This window comes from Leopardus geoffroyi, chromosome B3, assembly GCF_018350155.1.
Source record: "Leopardus geoffroyi isolate Oge1 chromosome B3, O.geoffroyi_Oge1_pat1.0, whole genome shotgun sequence".
Lineage (NCBI taxonomy): Eukaryota > Metazoa > Chordata > Mammalia > Carnivora > Felidae > Leopardus > Leopardus geoffroyi.
The window spans coordinates 114622688-114637322 of record NC_059337.1 but is presented as its reverse complement, the minus strand read 5'-3'; the positions used below and the strand labels follow the sequence as shown (position 1 = coordinate 114637322).

Here is a 14635-nt window from a genome sequence, read left to right as displayed (position 1 = left end):
GTCCTGCCCCAGCCCCGGTTCTTCAGACCTCCCCAGACTCAGACATCCTTCCACACAAACTCTTGTTGTTCCATCTGTGGCCCAAACAGCCCGAGGCCTGGGACAAGGGTGGTTTCGCTGAGGCCATCAGAAAAGCTTACGAAGCGTGATCGACCGCTGGCTGGGCTCATACCGCCTCACTGCACTGGTGTGGCTGCCCCAGGTTCCCTATGGGACAATTAGCTCACCCACTTAAAGTCCATCAAAGGACTTGTTCAATATTCCGGTCCCCTTTCTGTTCATTTGCCCTGTCCTCCTGCTACCCTCTCCCACTGCCCCTCCTCTTTTCCAGCTCTCCGCTCCATGTACAACAAGGACCCTGAGGCCTGGAACAGCTCACAGAGCTAGCTTTTCTCCAGCCAGGCTCCATGGCTGCGAGGAGTGTGAAGGCGTTTTAGGGATAAGTTGAGAGACAGTCAGAGAGTGCTGAGAAGTTACGTCTGTTTCTTCTTTCTTGTCCTTTCCTCCTCTGGGGCTGACAGACCAGATTTTTTTTTCTTTTTTTACAGTACATTTTGGCAAGCCCCATTTTTTTCTGACAGAAAAAAATAACAGGCATATTTTGGGCGATTACTCAACTGGGGTCCTTTGTGACAGGATATGCAGCTGCGTGACTAATGGAGCTGGCTTTCTCCTGGCTTCCTTCCCCTTTCAGAGCTCTTGTTTACTGCCCTATACAAAAAAAAAAAAAAAAAAAAAAAGCCATAAGCTACAGATTTTTATATAAAAAAATGCCTTGTGAGATACTCAAAGGCAATAAATCCTTTGGATATTCCATTTCTAGGGCTGCAAACTCCCCGCCCTCTCCCACTTTTTCTTTTCAAATGCTTAAGCTCTTGACTCACGACATGTGAATCTTCTTCTCCCACCCCCACGTCCCTGCTTTCTTCTGAACATATGTCCAGCAGATCGTGTCTGTGTGTGTGTGTGTGTGTGTGTGTGTGTGTGTGTTTGGAGAGGAGAGCAAGATGGGAACCATATTTTTGGTGCTTAACTCAGCAATTGCTAAAGGAAGGAATAATGACTTCCAGGGGCCTCGGGATCTTTTTTTCCAAGGCCTGTGTGTTTCCATAATCTATGACAATTTTGTGGTGTAAGCAAAAGTTATTACAAAACACAGAACTAGCCTAATGAGGAAGGGTATGTTCTACACAGGGAAGGACTGTCTCTTTATAGAGGAAATCCAAATTTTGGCTGGCTTTGGAATTGAGAATCCTTGGGCTTCCCATAGAACTTTTGGAAGAGACTCTCTTCAGCCTCTAGTGTTCAGCAACTGGGACTGACTTTTTAGTTTTTCCAGAGATCAAAACAGCTTTTCATTTCAGAAAGTGTCAGGCCTGTGGATGGGAAAAACGAACTAGCTAGTCAGGTTTGATGGAGACAGATTGGTGTAGATGAGGTGTATGATTTGTGGCCAAATGATGAGTTTGAGCCTCAGTTGGGATCTGGAATAAGTCGTTTAACACCTGTAGGTCTCTGTTGCTCTCATGTGAAAATTGGGATAGTGTCCCCTCCCCATAGGTGGCTGACAACAAAAGTGAGATGACAGAAGTCCATGACACGGGAGGGAAGTGTGAAGAAGTATGCACGGTGACCCTTCTTCATCCAAAGGACCACGCAAGCTTTAAACAGAGGAGAGAGGCTTGTTCCATGACAACTGCCCACCATGGGACAGAGGCTCTTTATATAGCGGCCCAAGACACAGTCTTCCGGGATGTTTCTGAGGCCGGTATCGCCTCCAAGTTTGCCAAGTCCCTAGTCATCTTCCACATGGGTCTCAGAATCCTAACTTTGATCACAGGCCTTTTCTCATCAGGAAACTCTCATCAAAACCAGACAAAGTCACCACTAACCTCATCTTGCCTGCCTTTTCTTCTGTAGCTAGCTCATCCTTTGCCCACACACTGCCCCAGAGATGTGAACGCTGGATGTGGTTTACTCTAGCCCTTGGCCCAACATTTTCCCTGACGTTGCTTGGAGGCCCCCTCCTCCTTGACCCTCCTTCCAATCCTCTTCCTGCTCCTCTCTGTTCAACCTTGCTCATTTGTCATTTCCTAGAAAACGTCACTGAAGACTTAGCTTTTCTTAGAGTCTACACTGACTAAAGACACCTCAAGTGGACACCCCAAACCCTCCAGCAAACCCCAGCAACTATCTTTCTCACGCCCCATAGCTCAAGTCTAATGTCCTTGGCAAAGGCAGTTGACTTGATTTTGCCACAGGGTAAACTGAGGCACCAGTCAGGGAGCCAACTGGCCAGGGATAACATTGTTAAGTCTTTGACACAGACAGGAATAGAAACCCCACATCCTGATTCCAGTTTGCCTGGAGCTTAAAGAGGCACCTTAGCTTGGATATCCCAGAATAGTTTCTCCCAGGCTGACCAGCTGTGCCGTGATGTGTTGCAAGGGTTATTTTTTGTCTTGGCTTAGCTCTTAAAAAAACACCCCAAGCTTCCTAAAATCAGCCTAAGAAAATCCATTTCTCACAAAGTCATTTTCTTGCCAAGTATAAACCTAGTATATTACATCATGGATGCCTTTGGGCCTCACTCTCAGCTTACAATGACACTCAGGTATCTGAATTAAATTCAGAAATCACAGTTTATTGAAGGAAACAGATCATTAAGTCACTCCACTGGACCGAAGCCGTCGACATTGCTTATTTGGAGAAGCTGAACGTTGAATCATGTTCTCTTGGTTCAGGCGGACCTGGACCTAGCCGGGCGCTATTTAACGCCCAGGTGTGGCCATCAGATGGCAGATGCCCATGGGGGCTAATGGGAAGAGGCAGAGGTGTGCAGGAGCTGGCTGGCATTGGCTGGTTGTTAAATTTTCAGGAATTTTGTGGGCCGGTTGTTAAACACAGCCGTTATGAAAATTAAACTATATAAACTTACAATCGAAATACATCATATTCAAAACAAAAGTAATAAATATTAAAAACAGATCACATCCTAATTATTTTTGCTTCAACTTACTATTGTCCATGCTTTTGATTTACATGTGTCTTACATCCATACGGTGGGAATATCGTACAATGGTATGTCGCCATTCGTCTCTCCCCAACTCCACGTCCGGCCACCTCACAGTGGGACGTTTGGAGTCAGCCACGGTGAGAGTATTTATGCCACAGAAATTGGCAAACTCTACAAATCAGGGCTTGCTTTATTGTTTCGTTGATCGTCTAGATTTAAGAAAGTGATACAGAAAACACTAACAAGGTAGGTAACCTATAGAAGTGTGTCATATCTGTAGCAGTGATGTTGTGAGTCACACAAGGAACTGAGGTAATGTTCTTCCAGTATCCAAAAGTAACCATCCACTTCAACAGTTGCTCCGTTGTTGACCAAAGAGTGAAGTTCTGAAATACGTCTTCGTTGTCTTACTGTTGTCTTACTTATTATTGTCAATGAGATGATCAACCAACATTCATGTCAGCTCTACTCTTGGAAAGCTGGCTGTTACACGCTTACCATCGCCTCCTGGAAAGGAGTCTATATGGGTTGCTCTCTTGGGGGTCCCGGAGGGAAGACCACCATAGAATACCTGCAACTCAGCAGTAAGGAGCATGTCTGAGGGGCAGCTGGGGAAGAGGAAGGACTTAGTGCTGTGAAGGGACCAACACAGATGATCCAGTGTAGAACCAGCAGTCCAAGATGAGCCCATCTGAGCAGGAGTGTGGAAAATATAGTAAGATAGGCTGGGTTGAAATGTACCACTGGACACCAACGAGGTTAGACAGTAGAAAAGCCATTGTGACTTCTACATTCAAGGTGAGGATCAATACTGTATATTCACAGCGCTTTAAAGTTCTCAACGCCTTGTTTGTCCACGAGCTCATGTGACCACCGGAACAGAACCAGGAGGTCGATGGGTAAATTAGCTCTCAGCATCATACCCATTTTACAGATGGGAAACTGAGGCAATTGGTGGCTAAGTAGTTCACCCAAGGTTACTCTCTCCATATCAAGGGCTAAGCTGGCGCTTGATGGAGAAACAGGAATAGTTCTTTGGGGTCAGACACATCTGGGTTAAAAATCCAACCTTGTTATTTATGTAACTTTGGTAAAGTTACTTTGCCCTTTAAAATCTCTTTTTTTAACTTACAAAATAGGGACAACAATGTCTAGGTCACAAATTTGCAGTGAGGGTTGGTTTAAATGAGATAATAGGTATGGGGAACTGGTACTTAGGACACCGTTGATAAATGTTCATTTCCTTCTCCCTCCTACCACAATGTTTTAGAATTATTTATATTTGATTTTGAAATGAAGTATATGACTCTTTTGGCTAGTGTATCTTTCTAATTATAATTTTTAGGTTTAAGTAGAACTATTCTGCATAGTTTTAGGCAAAACAAATTAGAGGAGGTAGGGGCAGGGGCAGGGGCAGGGGCAGGGGCAGGGGCAGGGAGGAGGGGGGGTAGGCCTGAAGAGAGCTAGCCCAGGATTCAGATTTGGGAAAAGGCTCCCTCACTCACTGGTAATGGGAGAGAATCCATACACGCTGTCATGTTCAGCAAGGCGTCTCTGTGCACCAGGACCTAGAGCTCCAGGTGGCCTGCCCCTTTCTTTTTTTTTTTTTTTTTTTTTTTTTTTTTTAAATTTTTTTTTTTCAACGTTTATTTATTTTTGGGACAGAGAGAGACAGAGCACGAACGGGGGAGGGGCAGAGAAAGAGGGAGACACAGAATCAGAAACAGGCTCCAGGCTCTGAGCTATCAGCCCAGAGCCTGACGCGGGGCTCGAACTCACGGACCGTGAGATCGTGACCTGGCTGAAGTCGGACGCTTAACCGACTGCGCCACCCAGGCGCCCCAACCCCTTTCTTGACCTAGGCTTCCACATCACCACCGGCAGAAGTGGGGAGGTGCGGCCTCTTAGTCCTCTGTCCCCTGAAACACTCACAGCCTCACCACCATGCTTTGCCCTGGGACAAGGCTGACCCACAGGAAGCAGAGGCCTCAGGCTATTCCTCATCCAGTAGAGAGGCAGCCTTCTCACCCACCAAGGACACCTGCTCCTTCTGCCCAGATTTACTTTTCTTCTTAGCACCTGTCTGTCTATGCCATGCTATGTGATTTATAAAGCTGTACGCTCCACGAGGGCAAGGCTTTGTGTTGATTTCATTTGGGACCTAGAACAGTGACAGAGAACGTGGAAAGCTCTCACTTAAATAGTTACTCAAAGAGTAAAATGGGTCATCACCTCACTGCCTGCCTCACCTCACTTCTCTGTTTCAAATGATAGTCCATTCTTTGATGGAGGTCGGTGGACTCAGATTTGGCTCAGGCCTCACAAGCACGAACGGTGGTGGTGGAGGGTATTCTCAGAGATCTAAGGGGAACTCCATGAAGAGTCAGGGGTCCCTGAGGTTGGGCGGCTGACTGACCCACAGGGACTGAACGAGGCAATAGAGCTCTGTGGTTAAGAACGTGTGGGTTAAAATCCGGCCCCTACCACTATAGCTATGTAATCTTGAGCAAGTTATCTTCTCCCTCTCTGAGTCTCATTTTTCTTATCTGTAGAATGTGGATAAAAATATCCATGAGGTTATGGCATGGATTAATGGGATAAAACATGGTGTGCCCTTAGCACAGAGCCAGGCATGGAGAAAGGGAGCCAGTATGCCTCACCTCACAAAGGAGGTGGAAGACGGGGCAGAGGAGCACGGCCCGGGGAGCTAGGACAAGCCAAGCATGCTCACAGCCTCGGCTTCTGCAGACACAGCCAAAGCCTGACCAGCCTGGCATGGGGCACTGCAAAGGGGCTTTGGAACAATGACACTGGCCCAGGAGGATCTGGCTGAGACATGGAGCTGTCACCATCACAGCCTCGCTGGACCCAGAGGCTGCTGGCATGACTCCAGTGACTTTGCGTACGTATGGTGGCTAACACAGATTGATCTCCTTGGGCAAAAGAAGCACAAAGGCACCTCAGCCCGTAGGAGAGGATGCGTGTATCCGCGTGCGTGAGGGAGGCTACCACGGCTGAAGCCATACCCATGGTTAAAGGACACAGAGATTCATGCAATGCACAGAGTTGAAGACAGCAGGGTTTAGAGCACAAGGGGGGAGAAATGGGGCAAGTGGGGAGGGGAGGCCTCGTTTTCCTTGCACGAGACAGTCACGGTTTCCTTCTGAGGGGTGGGTATTCAGGGGGCATTGAGGGCAGCGGGCGTGGTGAAAGGGCAGGAGTAGAGACATCAAGGACAGGCAGTGACGTGTGAAAAGGTCAAGCCCACGTGAAGAGGACTGGGCAGGGGGAACAGGGCAATTGGGGGGTACACAAGGAAGCTACAAGCCTGTGCAGGGCCTAGTACACCAATCACTAGGCGAACAGTCTGCCCCTGACTGAGTTCCCTGGGACCAGCCCGTTTTAGCCCAAGAGTCCCTCTTCTGCTTGGTATTTTAAATGCGGTGGGTGCTCAAGACTGTATGATATATGGGAAGGTGGAACTAGAATAGGGGCCAGGAGATTTAGTTTGAGGTTGCTGAAATGTCATCTTCTAGCTTCGACCTTGTGCCTCAGCTTCATCTTCTGTGACACCTGGAGGACCATGCCTGGCTCCCCCACCTGGTACTCACTGTCACGGTGAATGATAAGCACTGAAAGTATGTAGTCAGTCTCACAGGCCTGTCTATTAACCCCTGGGGCCTTTGATTCAGGGCGCTCCTCAGACCACTCACTTCAGCAAGACCACCCGACTAGTTTGGCCCCACGAGAAGAGGGGGAGCTGCCCTGGTTGGTTCTGACCTCCCGCTGGCCTGCCTGCAAGTGGAGACAAAGTCCCTGGATCCTGGGCGCTGAGGCTTATCGATCAGTCGATGCAGCTCAGAACTAGGTGCGTGAACAGACGCCTGCTTGCGAAGCAGTCTGGACTCTTTGCTTGAAAGCCATGGGAGTGAGCCAAAGCTTGCTGCATTCCTTAGCAAGCACCGCCACCCCGCCTCCCCACGCCTGCCTCGCCCTGGAAGCGCCTGTGCAGGTGTCGACACGTACACTTTTCTGGACGCTGGCTCTCCCCTGACAGTATGCAACGCAGGTGCACATTCCACTCTCCTGCAGTTACCTTTGCAACTGTGGGCACGCCACATTTCCTTAATCTCCCGGGTCTTAGTTTCCAGAGCTACAGAGTAGGAGCCACTGACACTCTAAACCTCCTGCCTACTGGGAAATCTTCCAAAAGCTATTGTGGAAGTTGTAGATGCTCTGGGACCGCTATGGGCCAGCCTGAATTCCCGCACCAAAGGCGGCCACTTCCCTTGTTCTGGTTCAGGGCCTTTGGGGTCCCCAACTGTCACCTACTGTGAGGGTCTAGAGCCAGCCTGCCAAGATGGGGTTCTAGCTTCTACTTGCTAGCTGTGTGAGCTGGGCAAGTCACTTTAACCTCTCGGTGCCTCTGTTTTCTCATCTCTAAAAGAAAGAATCGTGGCGGCATTTACCTCATAGGTTGTTACATACATAGCATGAGCTCATACCCTTAAGTTACGAGTTAACACAAATGTGTGAGTTCATTCGTAAGTGTAAAGTGCTTAAACCTGTGCCTGGCACACAGGAAGACTAAATAAGTGATACATAATAATAACAGTTACTATTATCCATTTTCCGCCCCCAGTTATTGCTCTGGTCCCATTTTCCTGACTTGCTCACCATAGCCTTAGGGCCCGGCCCTGTTTACCCTAGGCTTGCTACTACCATGAACACCCCAAGACCTACGGAAGCAGTGGGTGGAAAGAAGGTTGCATAAAGTAGGATGGGATAGGGGGTTGAGAAGAGAATGTGGCTGCGCTCAGGGAGGGCCGGGGAGATGAGAATGGCCTAGAAAATGGGATAGATGGAACAACGCCTAGGCCGGCCTCCCGGGGGCCTGATAGCCCGATGCAGTAGCAGACTGTCTGTGGACTTGTTCTCATATCTGGGGTCCACCTGCACCTCTGCTTTAGGGGAGTGAAGCCTTATCTTTGTGTTTCTCTCCTGGGGTGGGAAATCAGTAAATGACTCTTCAATTGAACCACATGCGAGAGTTAGCGTGCTAACCAGCGACTGTGGTCTGTGCATCCCAACCCGAGGCCTTTTCTGAGTACTTCTGTCGCAAGCTGGCCCATGAGGGAATCAGGAATCCCCTAGACACCCAAGCAAGCTCGGAGAATAGGAGTGCTGTCTCATGCCCATTGGCCTAGACTCTGGGCCACTCGCCTCCGTCATTTCTCACTACCCCGTGGCACCGTGTTAGGTCTGAACCAGATTAACCCCAAAGACTTGAAATCTCCTCAAACTATATCTCCCCAGATGTTTTTAGACCCCCCTCAAGCTCCCTCCAGATGTTAATAACACCCTAATCCTGAAGATACGGTCTTAAGGAAGGGGGCAGGAAAGGCTTGCCTTGTCTACCTGCTGCCTCTCTTCCTCTCTCCCCTCTGCTTGTCCTCCCGGCCTGGAAGAGCTTTCTACTGTCCCTTCCTATCTGGAGGAAACTTCCTCAGGCTACCTGCTGTCTTCTCGGCACTATGACTTACAGTAAAGTTCCGTTAGGAGGTTTCCTGGCTTTGCTCTTGTTATGTAAAAGGAAGATTTTAAAATTTAGGAATCCTCTTTCCACAAAGCCTCTAGCAGCTCATGAAAGTCAGTGTGGACCTTCCAGGCTGAGCAGTGGCCCTCGTCCCAGATGGTGTCCTCTCTGCAAGAGGAAGCAGTAACAAGACATGACTCACAAAGGAAAGGAAAATACAATGGTTTAGGATGTTCATTGGTTTTATCCCCGCATACTGAGGAAATAAAACATGTATCATGATGCTATTTCTGTATAATTTGACACATTTGATACTTACGCAAACATATTTAAAGTAAATAGGAAGGGCACACACTAAGTGAAAGTGATCTTTCCTGAATGGTGGATATAGATCTGATTTTCACCTCTGTTTTTTGGCTCAAATGTATTTTCTACAATTAATATGTTACCTTAAAGTAAAAATAAAAGGACAAAATGGATGACTTTTGACATTTTATGTGAAATGTTTTTTAAGATTTTTTTTTAGTAATGTTTATTTCCGAGAGAGAGAGAGAGAGAGAGAGCGAGCATGTGCACAAGCAGGGAAGGGTCAGAGAGAGAGGGAGACACAGAATCAGAAGCAGGCTCCAGGCTCCAGGCTCCAAGCTGTCAGCACAGAGGCCGATGTGGGGCTCGAACCCACAAACTGTGAGATCGTGACCTGAGGCTGAAGTTGAACACTTAACTGACTGAGCCACCCAGGCGCCCCTTACGTGAAATTTTACATGAAACATATAAATGTATATTTCATAAATAAATATGTAGGAATATATGTGAAGGAACATTTTATATGTAAACAATTTTATATGCCTCTTCATTTATATAATTAAATATTATACGATAGATAACATAATACATATAATATACAATATAATATATACTATGCATTGGTATATAGGTGATTATTGATAGAGAAATACTGGAAGGGATTACAACAAAAACTATCAACCGCTTCCCAGTTGTGTTTTTCTGTATTTCCCACGTGTTTTTTGCACTGAGCATTTATTACTTTTGTAATTTGAAGAAAAAAAAAAAGCTGTGTGTGTAGGCGGTTCACTTTGGTGAAAACAAAACTTGTCAAGCTATTTTCAGATCATTATTTATGCTTGTTCTCCTGGTAAGGTTATCTGCTTTTCTTAGCATGAAAAGAGGCATCACTTCTTTCCTGTTCAACAGCTTCTATAAGATGGGCTCAGACCCTGAAGTCACTACAGGATTTGATGTTTCAGTCTGGCCAGATCGGGCTTGTTCAGAGAACCGGTCAGCATGGTCTGGTGGCCTGCAGACTAGCATCTGGGTTTGTTTACAAACGGCAAAAAACCCACATGGTAGAGCACGTTCTGGGCTTCGTTTCCATGCACGAGGAACTCTGTCTTGTCCGTGTTGCCTGTCTGGAGGGGATGTACAGAGGATTGATCAGAAACACTGTTCATAGGCCAAAGCGAGAGAAAGGTGAAAGACGGTCTGAAGGGGGTTGTTGAGGCTGCATCCCAACTGTCCAGGCCCCTGGGGAGATCAACATGATGGTCTCTTGGTGGTTTTCTATCCCTTCTGATCTCCCAGACTTTCCTGATGCTTGCGTCGCTGTTTGCAATTTGTCCTTTGCTTTCTAGATTGTTCTGAGAGAAAACACTGATTTCTCCAGTTGCATTCTGGAGTGTATAAATAGCAAAGTTTCGGGTTCCCACCCTCTGTTTATGGATGTGCCCCAGGAACTTTTACTCAGTATATAAATGGGCTCCAGAGAAAGAAAGGTCTTAAATAGGCGGATCTAGACTGTCTGGAACCTCTGGGCCCAGATGGGTCCATCCGCAAACAAGGACTTACTGTATCTCCTCCTAGTCCCGTTGCCCTTGGAATTCTCTGAGGGAACTTCCTCTCTGCCTAGAATTTTGAAATTCTCCGATGGAAGTTTGATGTAATGGCAAATGTACTTTTGAGGCCTCAGAATGTTTTCCACTCTTCACCAATCAACCTTCCACAAAGCAGTTTTTAAATCCTTCCCTAGCACTAATAAGGATTGAGAAACAATAGAGGTTTCATGCTCTTGTCCAAATTGCATGGAAAGTTCCAGGGGCTCCAGGAGGGAAGGATGGGGAGGAGAATAAAAACAGAACATCACGGTCTCAGGATGTCCAGCTTAAAATATTAGCCTCTGAAACTCACTGCTTCAAACATGTCACTGAGTCTGTAAATACCATTCTCATCACCTGGGGTTGTAAAGCTAACATTGTTTAGCTTTCTGGCTTTGCATTTATGGTTTTGTTCGATTGCAGGACACTGTTCACCCAACCGCCACCTTCCACGGGCCTTTGTGGGATTCTAGGACTATCAGGGACTGCCTGGGAAGGAAAACTCGTTCCGCCACTGCCCCCAAGAAGGGACCACCTGGGCTCACAGTCACCGCTCACCGAACATTCCTATAGTTCTTCCAGGTTATGCATTTTTGTGATCACTTAACTATCTTTTCGGATAACCAATCAAATCTGTAAGTATTGCCTTAGGGTCTACAGTGTTCAGAGCGCTGGGGAGGCATCCTTGGAGCACACATTCTGAGATGAGGTTGGGGGACACTCAGGCTTGGGGAAACAAAGGCCAATACATCTGAAACAGAGAATGTGTGTGATAGTTTTCAATAAGAAGGTAAGTTCTATTTGTGTGTGGAGTAGACAAAAAGAGCCGTGAGTGGAGAAGGAGAGGGCATGGAGACTCCAGGTTTCCCAGAGGTGTGGTCAAGAGTGGGGGAAGGGGAGAGGGTAGGACTGGAGCTGGATCTCAGCCGATGGGTAGCATCTAGATAGATACTGTAAGCAGAGGGAATGGAAGGAGCAAGGACAAAGAGCAGAGATGGAGCAGGATACAGGGCGAGTTTGTAGGTTTGGCCAAGGTGGAGTTCATGGGGGAAGGCATGGCAGAGCAGACTGGAACAGCGGTAGCGGAGGGCCACATCACGGAAGGCTTTCAAATCTTCCTTTTCACTCTAAGTTCCCGTGTGCTCTTTTCCAGATAAAGACACGTTACCAGCAAGGACTTGTCCCAAAATCTGACATTTGCTCCAGACCTCTTCCTCCTGTCTCGTCCCTCATACTGACCCATTAGTAACGCTCCCCAGAGCACTGACCAACCCAGGACAGGTGGTTTGCCCAGTTATCATGGGTGCCTCATGGACAGTCCAGCCAGCTTTCCCTCAGCAGGGAGCTTCATTTTGCCAACAGAGCTGGACTGGGAAGAGCCTGGATCATGGGTTTGGGCTGTGTGTCCACCGGCTACCATCTTGGGAGGGCCGGTGGCAGACGCCAGGAGCTGGCCGGCATCAGGGTGCAATCTGGTAGCCACCGAAAAGACCCTCATCCTAGGAGGGTCTGTGAGCCCACAGACACCTGCTTGCTTTGGCTCGCCTTGGCTGGGTGCATTTCCAGCAGAGAAGAGTGGGAAACGGACCGGTGGTTGAGAGCTGATAGGGGGAGGAAAGGGTCTTTGGTGCTGGAATGAGATATTTGTGAGCCCCTGTCTACAAACAGACAAATGCTGGCCTTGTGAACAACATTGCTGGAGAACACGACTCAAGTGTCACCGTTGCCTGAAGCATTCCAGTGGGAGATGACGGTGGAATGGGCCTGCCAGTGCTGCTCTGCACGTAAAAGGGAAGATTAAAAGGAGCAAATGGCCAGGAAGGCAAAGTGGACCGTGTAATGAGGCAGAAGATGTGAGGGGTCAGGATGTGAGAGGGAAAGCCATTGATGGGGATTGCTGAGGACGGGGCACTCCCGGGGATGAGAGCTATGGTAGCTGTTCTTGGACCCTTTCCATGTCTGTGCTCTTGGCCTACTGCCTTCTATATGGATTCGTGAGACCAAGAAGCCAAAGGAAGGAAGAAGGGCTTCTCAGCAGAAATGCCCCCAAAACAAAGACTTTCTGCCACCAGCAGAGCTGCAGCTGGGGCTGGGGGACACTTGCCACTCCTCCCTGCCTCATAATCACGACTTTCTCACTCAAAGACTGTCCATCTGTCCATCCATTCCGCCAAGCCCCAGAGCCCCATGCTGATTTCCTTTGGAAGAGCCCCAGCTCCCGGAGCGGCCTCGGCAACAGCAGGGCCCACAGACGGCTCCAAGCCCAAGCTTCCCATCACAGGCAAGGGTCGGCCTGGTCCGTGGAAGTTAAAATAACACACTGGCTGTTTATGAGCAAGAGCCTTCAATAAAGTCATCGGTTGGTTCTCTAGGCAGCGTGTCTAATCTTCTCTGGCTGCCTTTCGGGGCCCGTGGCTCCTGATCTATTTTGGTCTTTCTCTTCTTTGACTCATTCTGGGGCTTCCGTGCCATAAATCTGAGCCCCCTCCAGTGCCTGGTCCCACCAGCAGGCAGACAATTCAGAATTAGCGGCGGTCATGGTTGTCCAAACTGACAGTCAGGGAAACTGAGGCACAGCAGGCTACAGGGCCTTGTCTTCTCTCCCACAGCGACCCAGCGGTGCAGCTGCCAGCAAGGCCCAGGGTTCTGGCTGGGACTTTAACACTGGAGCTTGTAGGCAAGGCTGGGGGCTATGTGAACCGCTATAAAGCTCTTACTGGGCCACACTTGGTACAAATCCCAGGGCTGAGTGGCAAATGGGATTGCAATGGGGGTGGTTTGTGTGTGTGTGTGTGTGTGTGTCCTGCAGGCTTGATGGTAGTGTTCGAAACCTTCCCCATTCCAAGCACAGAATAGAGAAGGACCAGAAAACCCAAATAGTGAGGTGAGAGAACAAAGAACCTTCCCAAAGCCACGGTTCAAGCTGTGGACAGATAGTCTTCCTGTTTCTCATGCAAAGCCCCTGCCGCTGGGCCCAAGGGGCTGGATGGGCTGGTTTGGCCAGTCCAAAGCCAAGGCTGAACTCCTGACTCCAATCCCTCCCTCCGCCCCAGGCCTCCCTGGGTGCAGGCTTACGTGCTCTAGAGAGGGGAGTGGGGGGTGGGGGAGGTGGGCAGGCTGTTAGGGTTTCAGACACTTTCTAGGTGCCTCAGGGGACCTACATATTTCCTATGTAAAGTTCAGTCTGTTTGCAATTAGGCCTCTCTTCTTTGCTTATTTCCGGAGAGATTAAAAATAGCGAAATCAGCTTAATCTGGGACTGTCTGAGATCAACAAGGCCACTGTTTCCAACAGCATGAAAATACCAAACGGTCCCACCCACATTCATGGGTCACGCCGCGTGGCAAGGCCTGGTAGGCTTTCTGTAATGAAGGAGCCTTAAGTTGCTTGCATTCTCAACAGATAAGACTCTGTTTTTGGACCCCAGCAAGGATGTTTTCAACTACAATGGAAGGTATTCCACACTGTTTAGGGCCTGAAATCCTCTTTCCTTCTAAATGAGCTCAAAGCTACGGACGCCTTTTCAGGAAAACCCACCTTGGTTCAATTATTTAACCAGTTTTGGCCCTTCCTTGGGAATGTGGGCGCAGAGTGGATCCTGGGCAGCTTAAGGTATGTGGATCCCGCTCCTGACGGTCACCATCAGCACAACAAACAGGTTGTTTCATGGAGGTGGGGAGTGGTGTCATTGATCCTCAGCAGGCCTGGGGAGGAGCAGCCCCGATCTGCTCTGGGAGCTGGCTCTTTGGGCTGAGGAGGGCCGTGAGTCAGAAGAACGCTTCCTTTTGTGCCCTACGTGTGTCAGAAGGGAAAAGCTGAGCTGCCATGGCACAGAACCCCACATCTCAGTGGTCATGCCATCTGAGACTGTGACGTCAAGATCGCTGTAGTCGGGGGAGACAGGACTGGATGGTTCCTGAGACACTTGTAAGGTCCAGCCCTGTAAATGCCTGACATCGCTTTCGTCTACATCCCTTTGGCCAGAATCCCGTCACATGCAAGGGAGGCTGGGAAATGGAGGATTTGGGGTGAGCAGGCGTCATCAGAGGCTTTGACCCAGCATCATCAGCCATAAGGAAGCCTAACGAACACCCTCTGAGAAACCTCTCACGAGGCTGCTGGCAGAGCTGTCCTGTGGACCGATAGGGCCAGCCGACTGCCCATCCATTTCCTTTTGGCATAGATGCCCAT

The 14635-nt window shown here is 48.7% G+C and overlaps 1 long non-coding RNA gene across 1 annotated transcript; it reads left to right on the top strand.

Annotated features, from left to right (window-relative positions):
• The first annotated feature begins 9707 nt into the window (after positions 1–9707).
• On the top strand, positions 9708–12815 carry LOC123582310. The gene is made up of 3 exons (XR_006704307.1): positions 9708–10043; positions 10868–11079; positions 11598–12815. It is a non-coding gene; the product is annotated as an uncharacterized LOC123582310 (long non-coding RNA).
• Positions 12816–14635: the final 1820 nt, after the last annotated feature.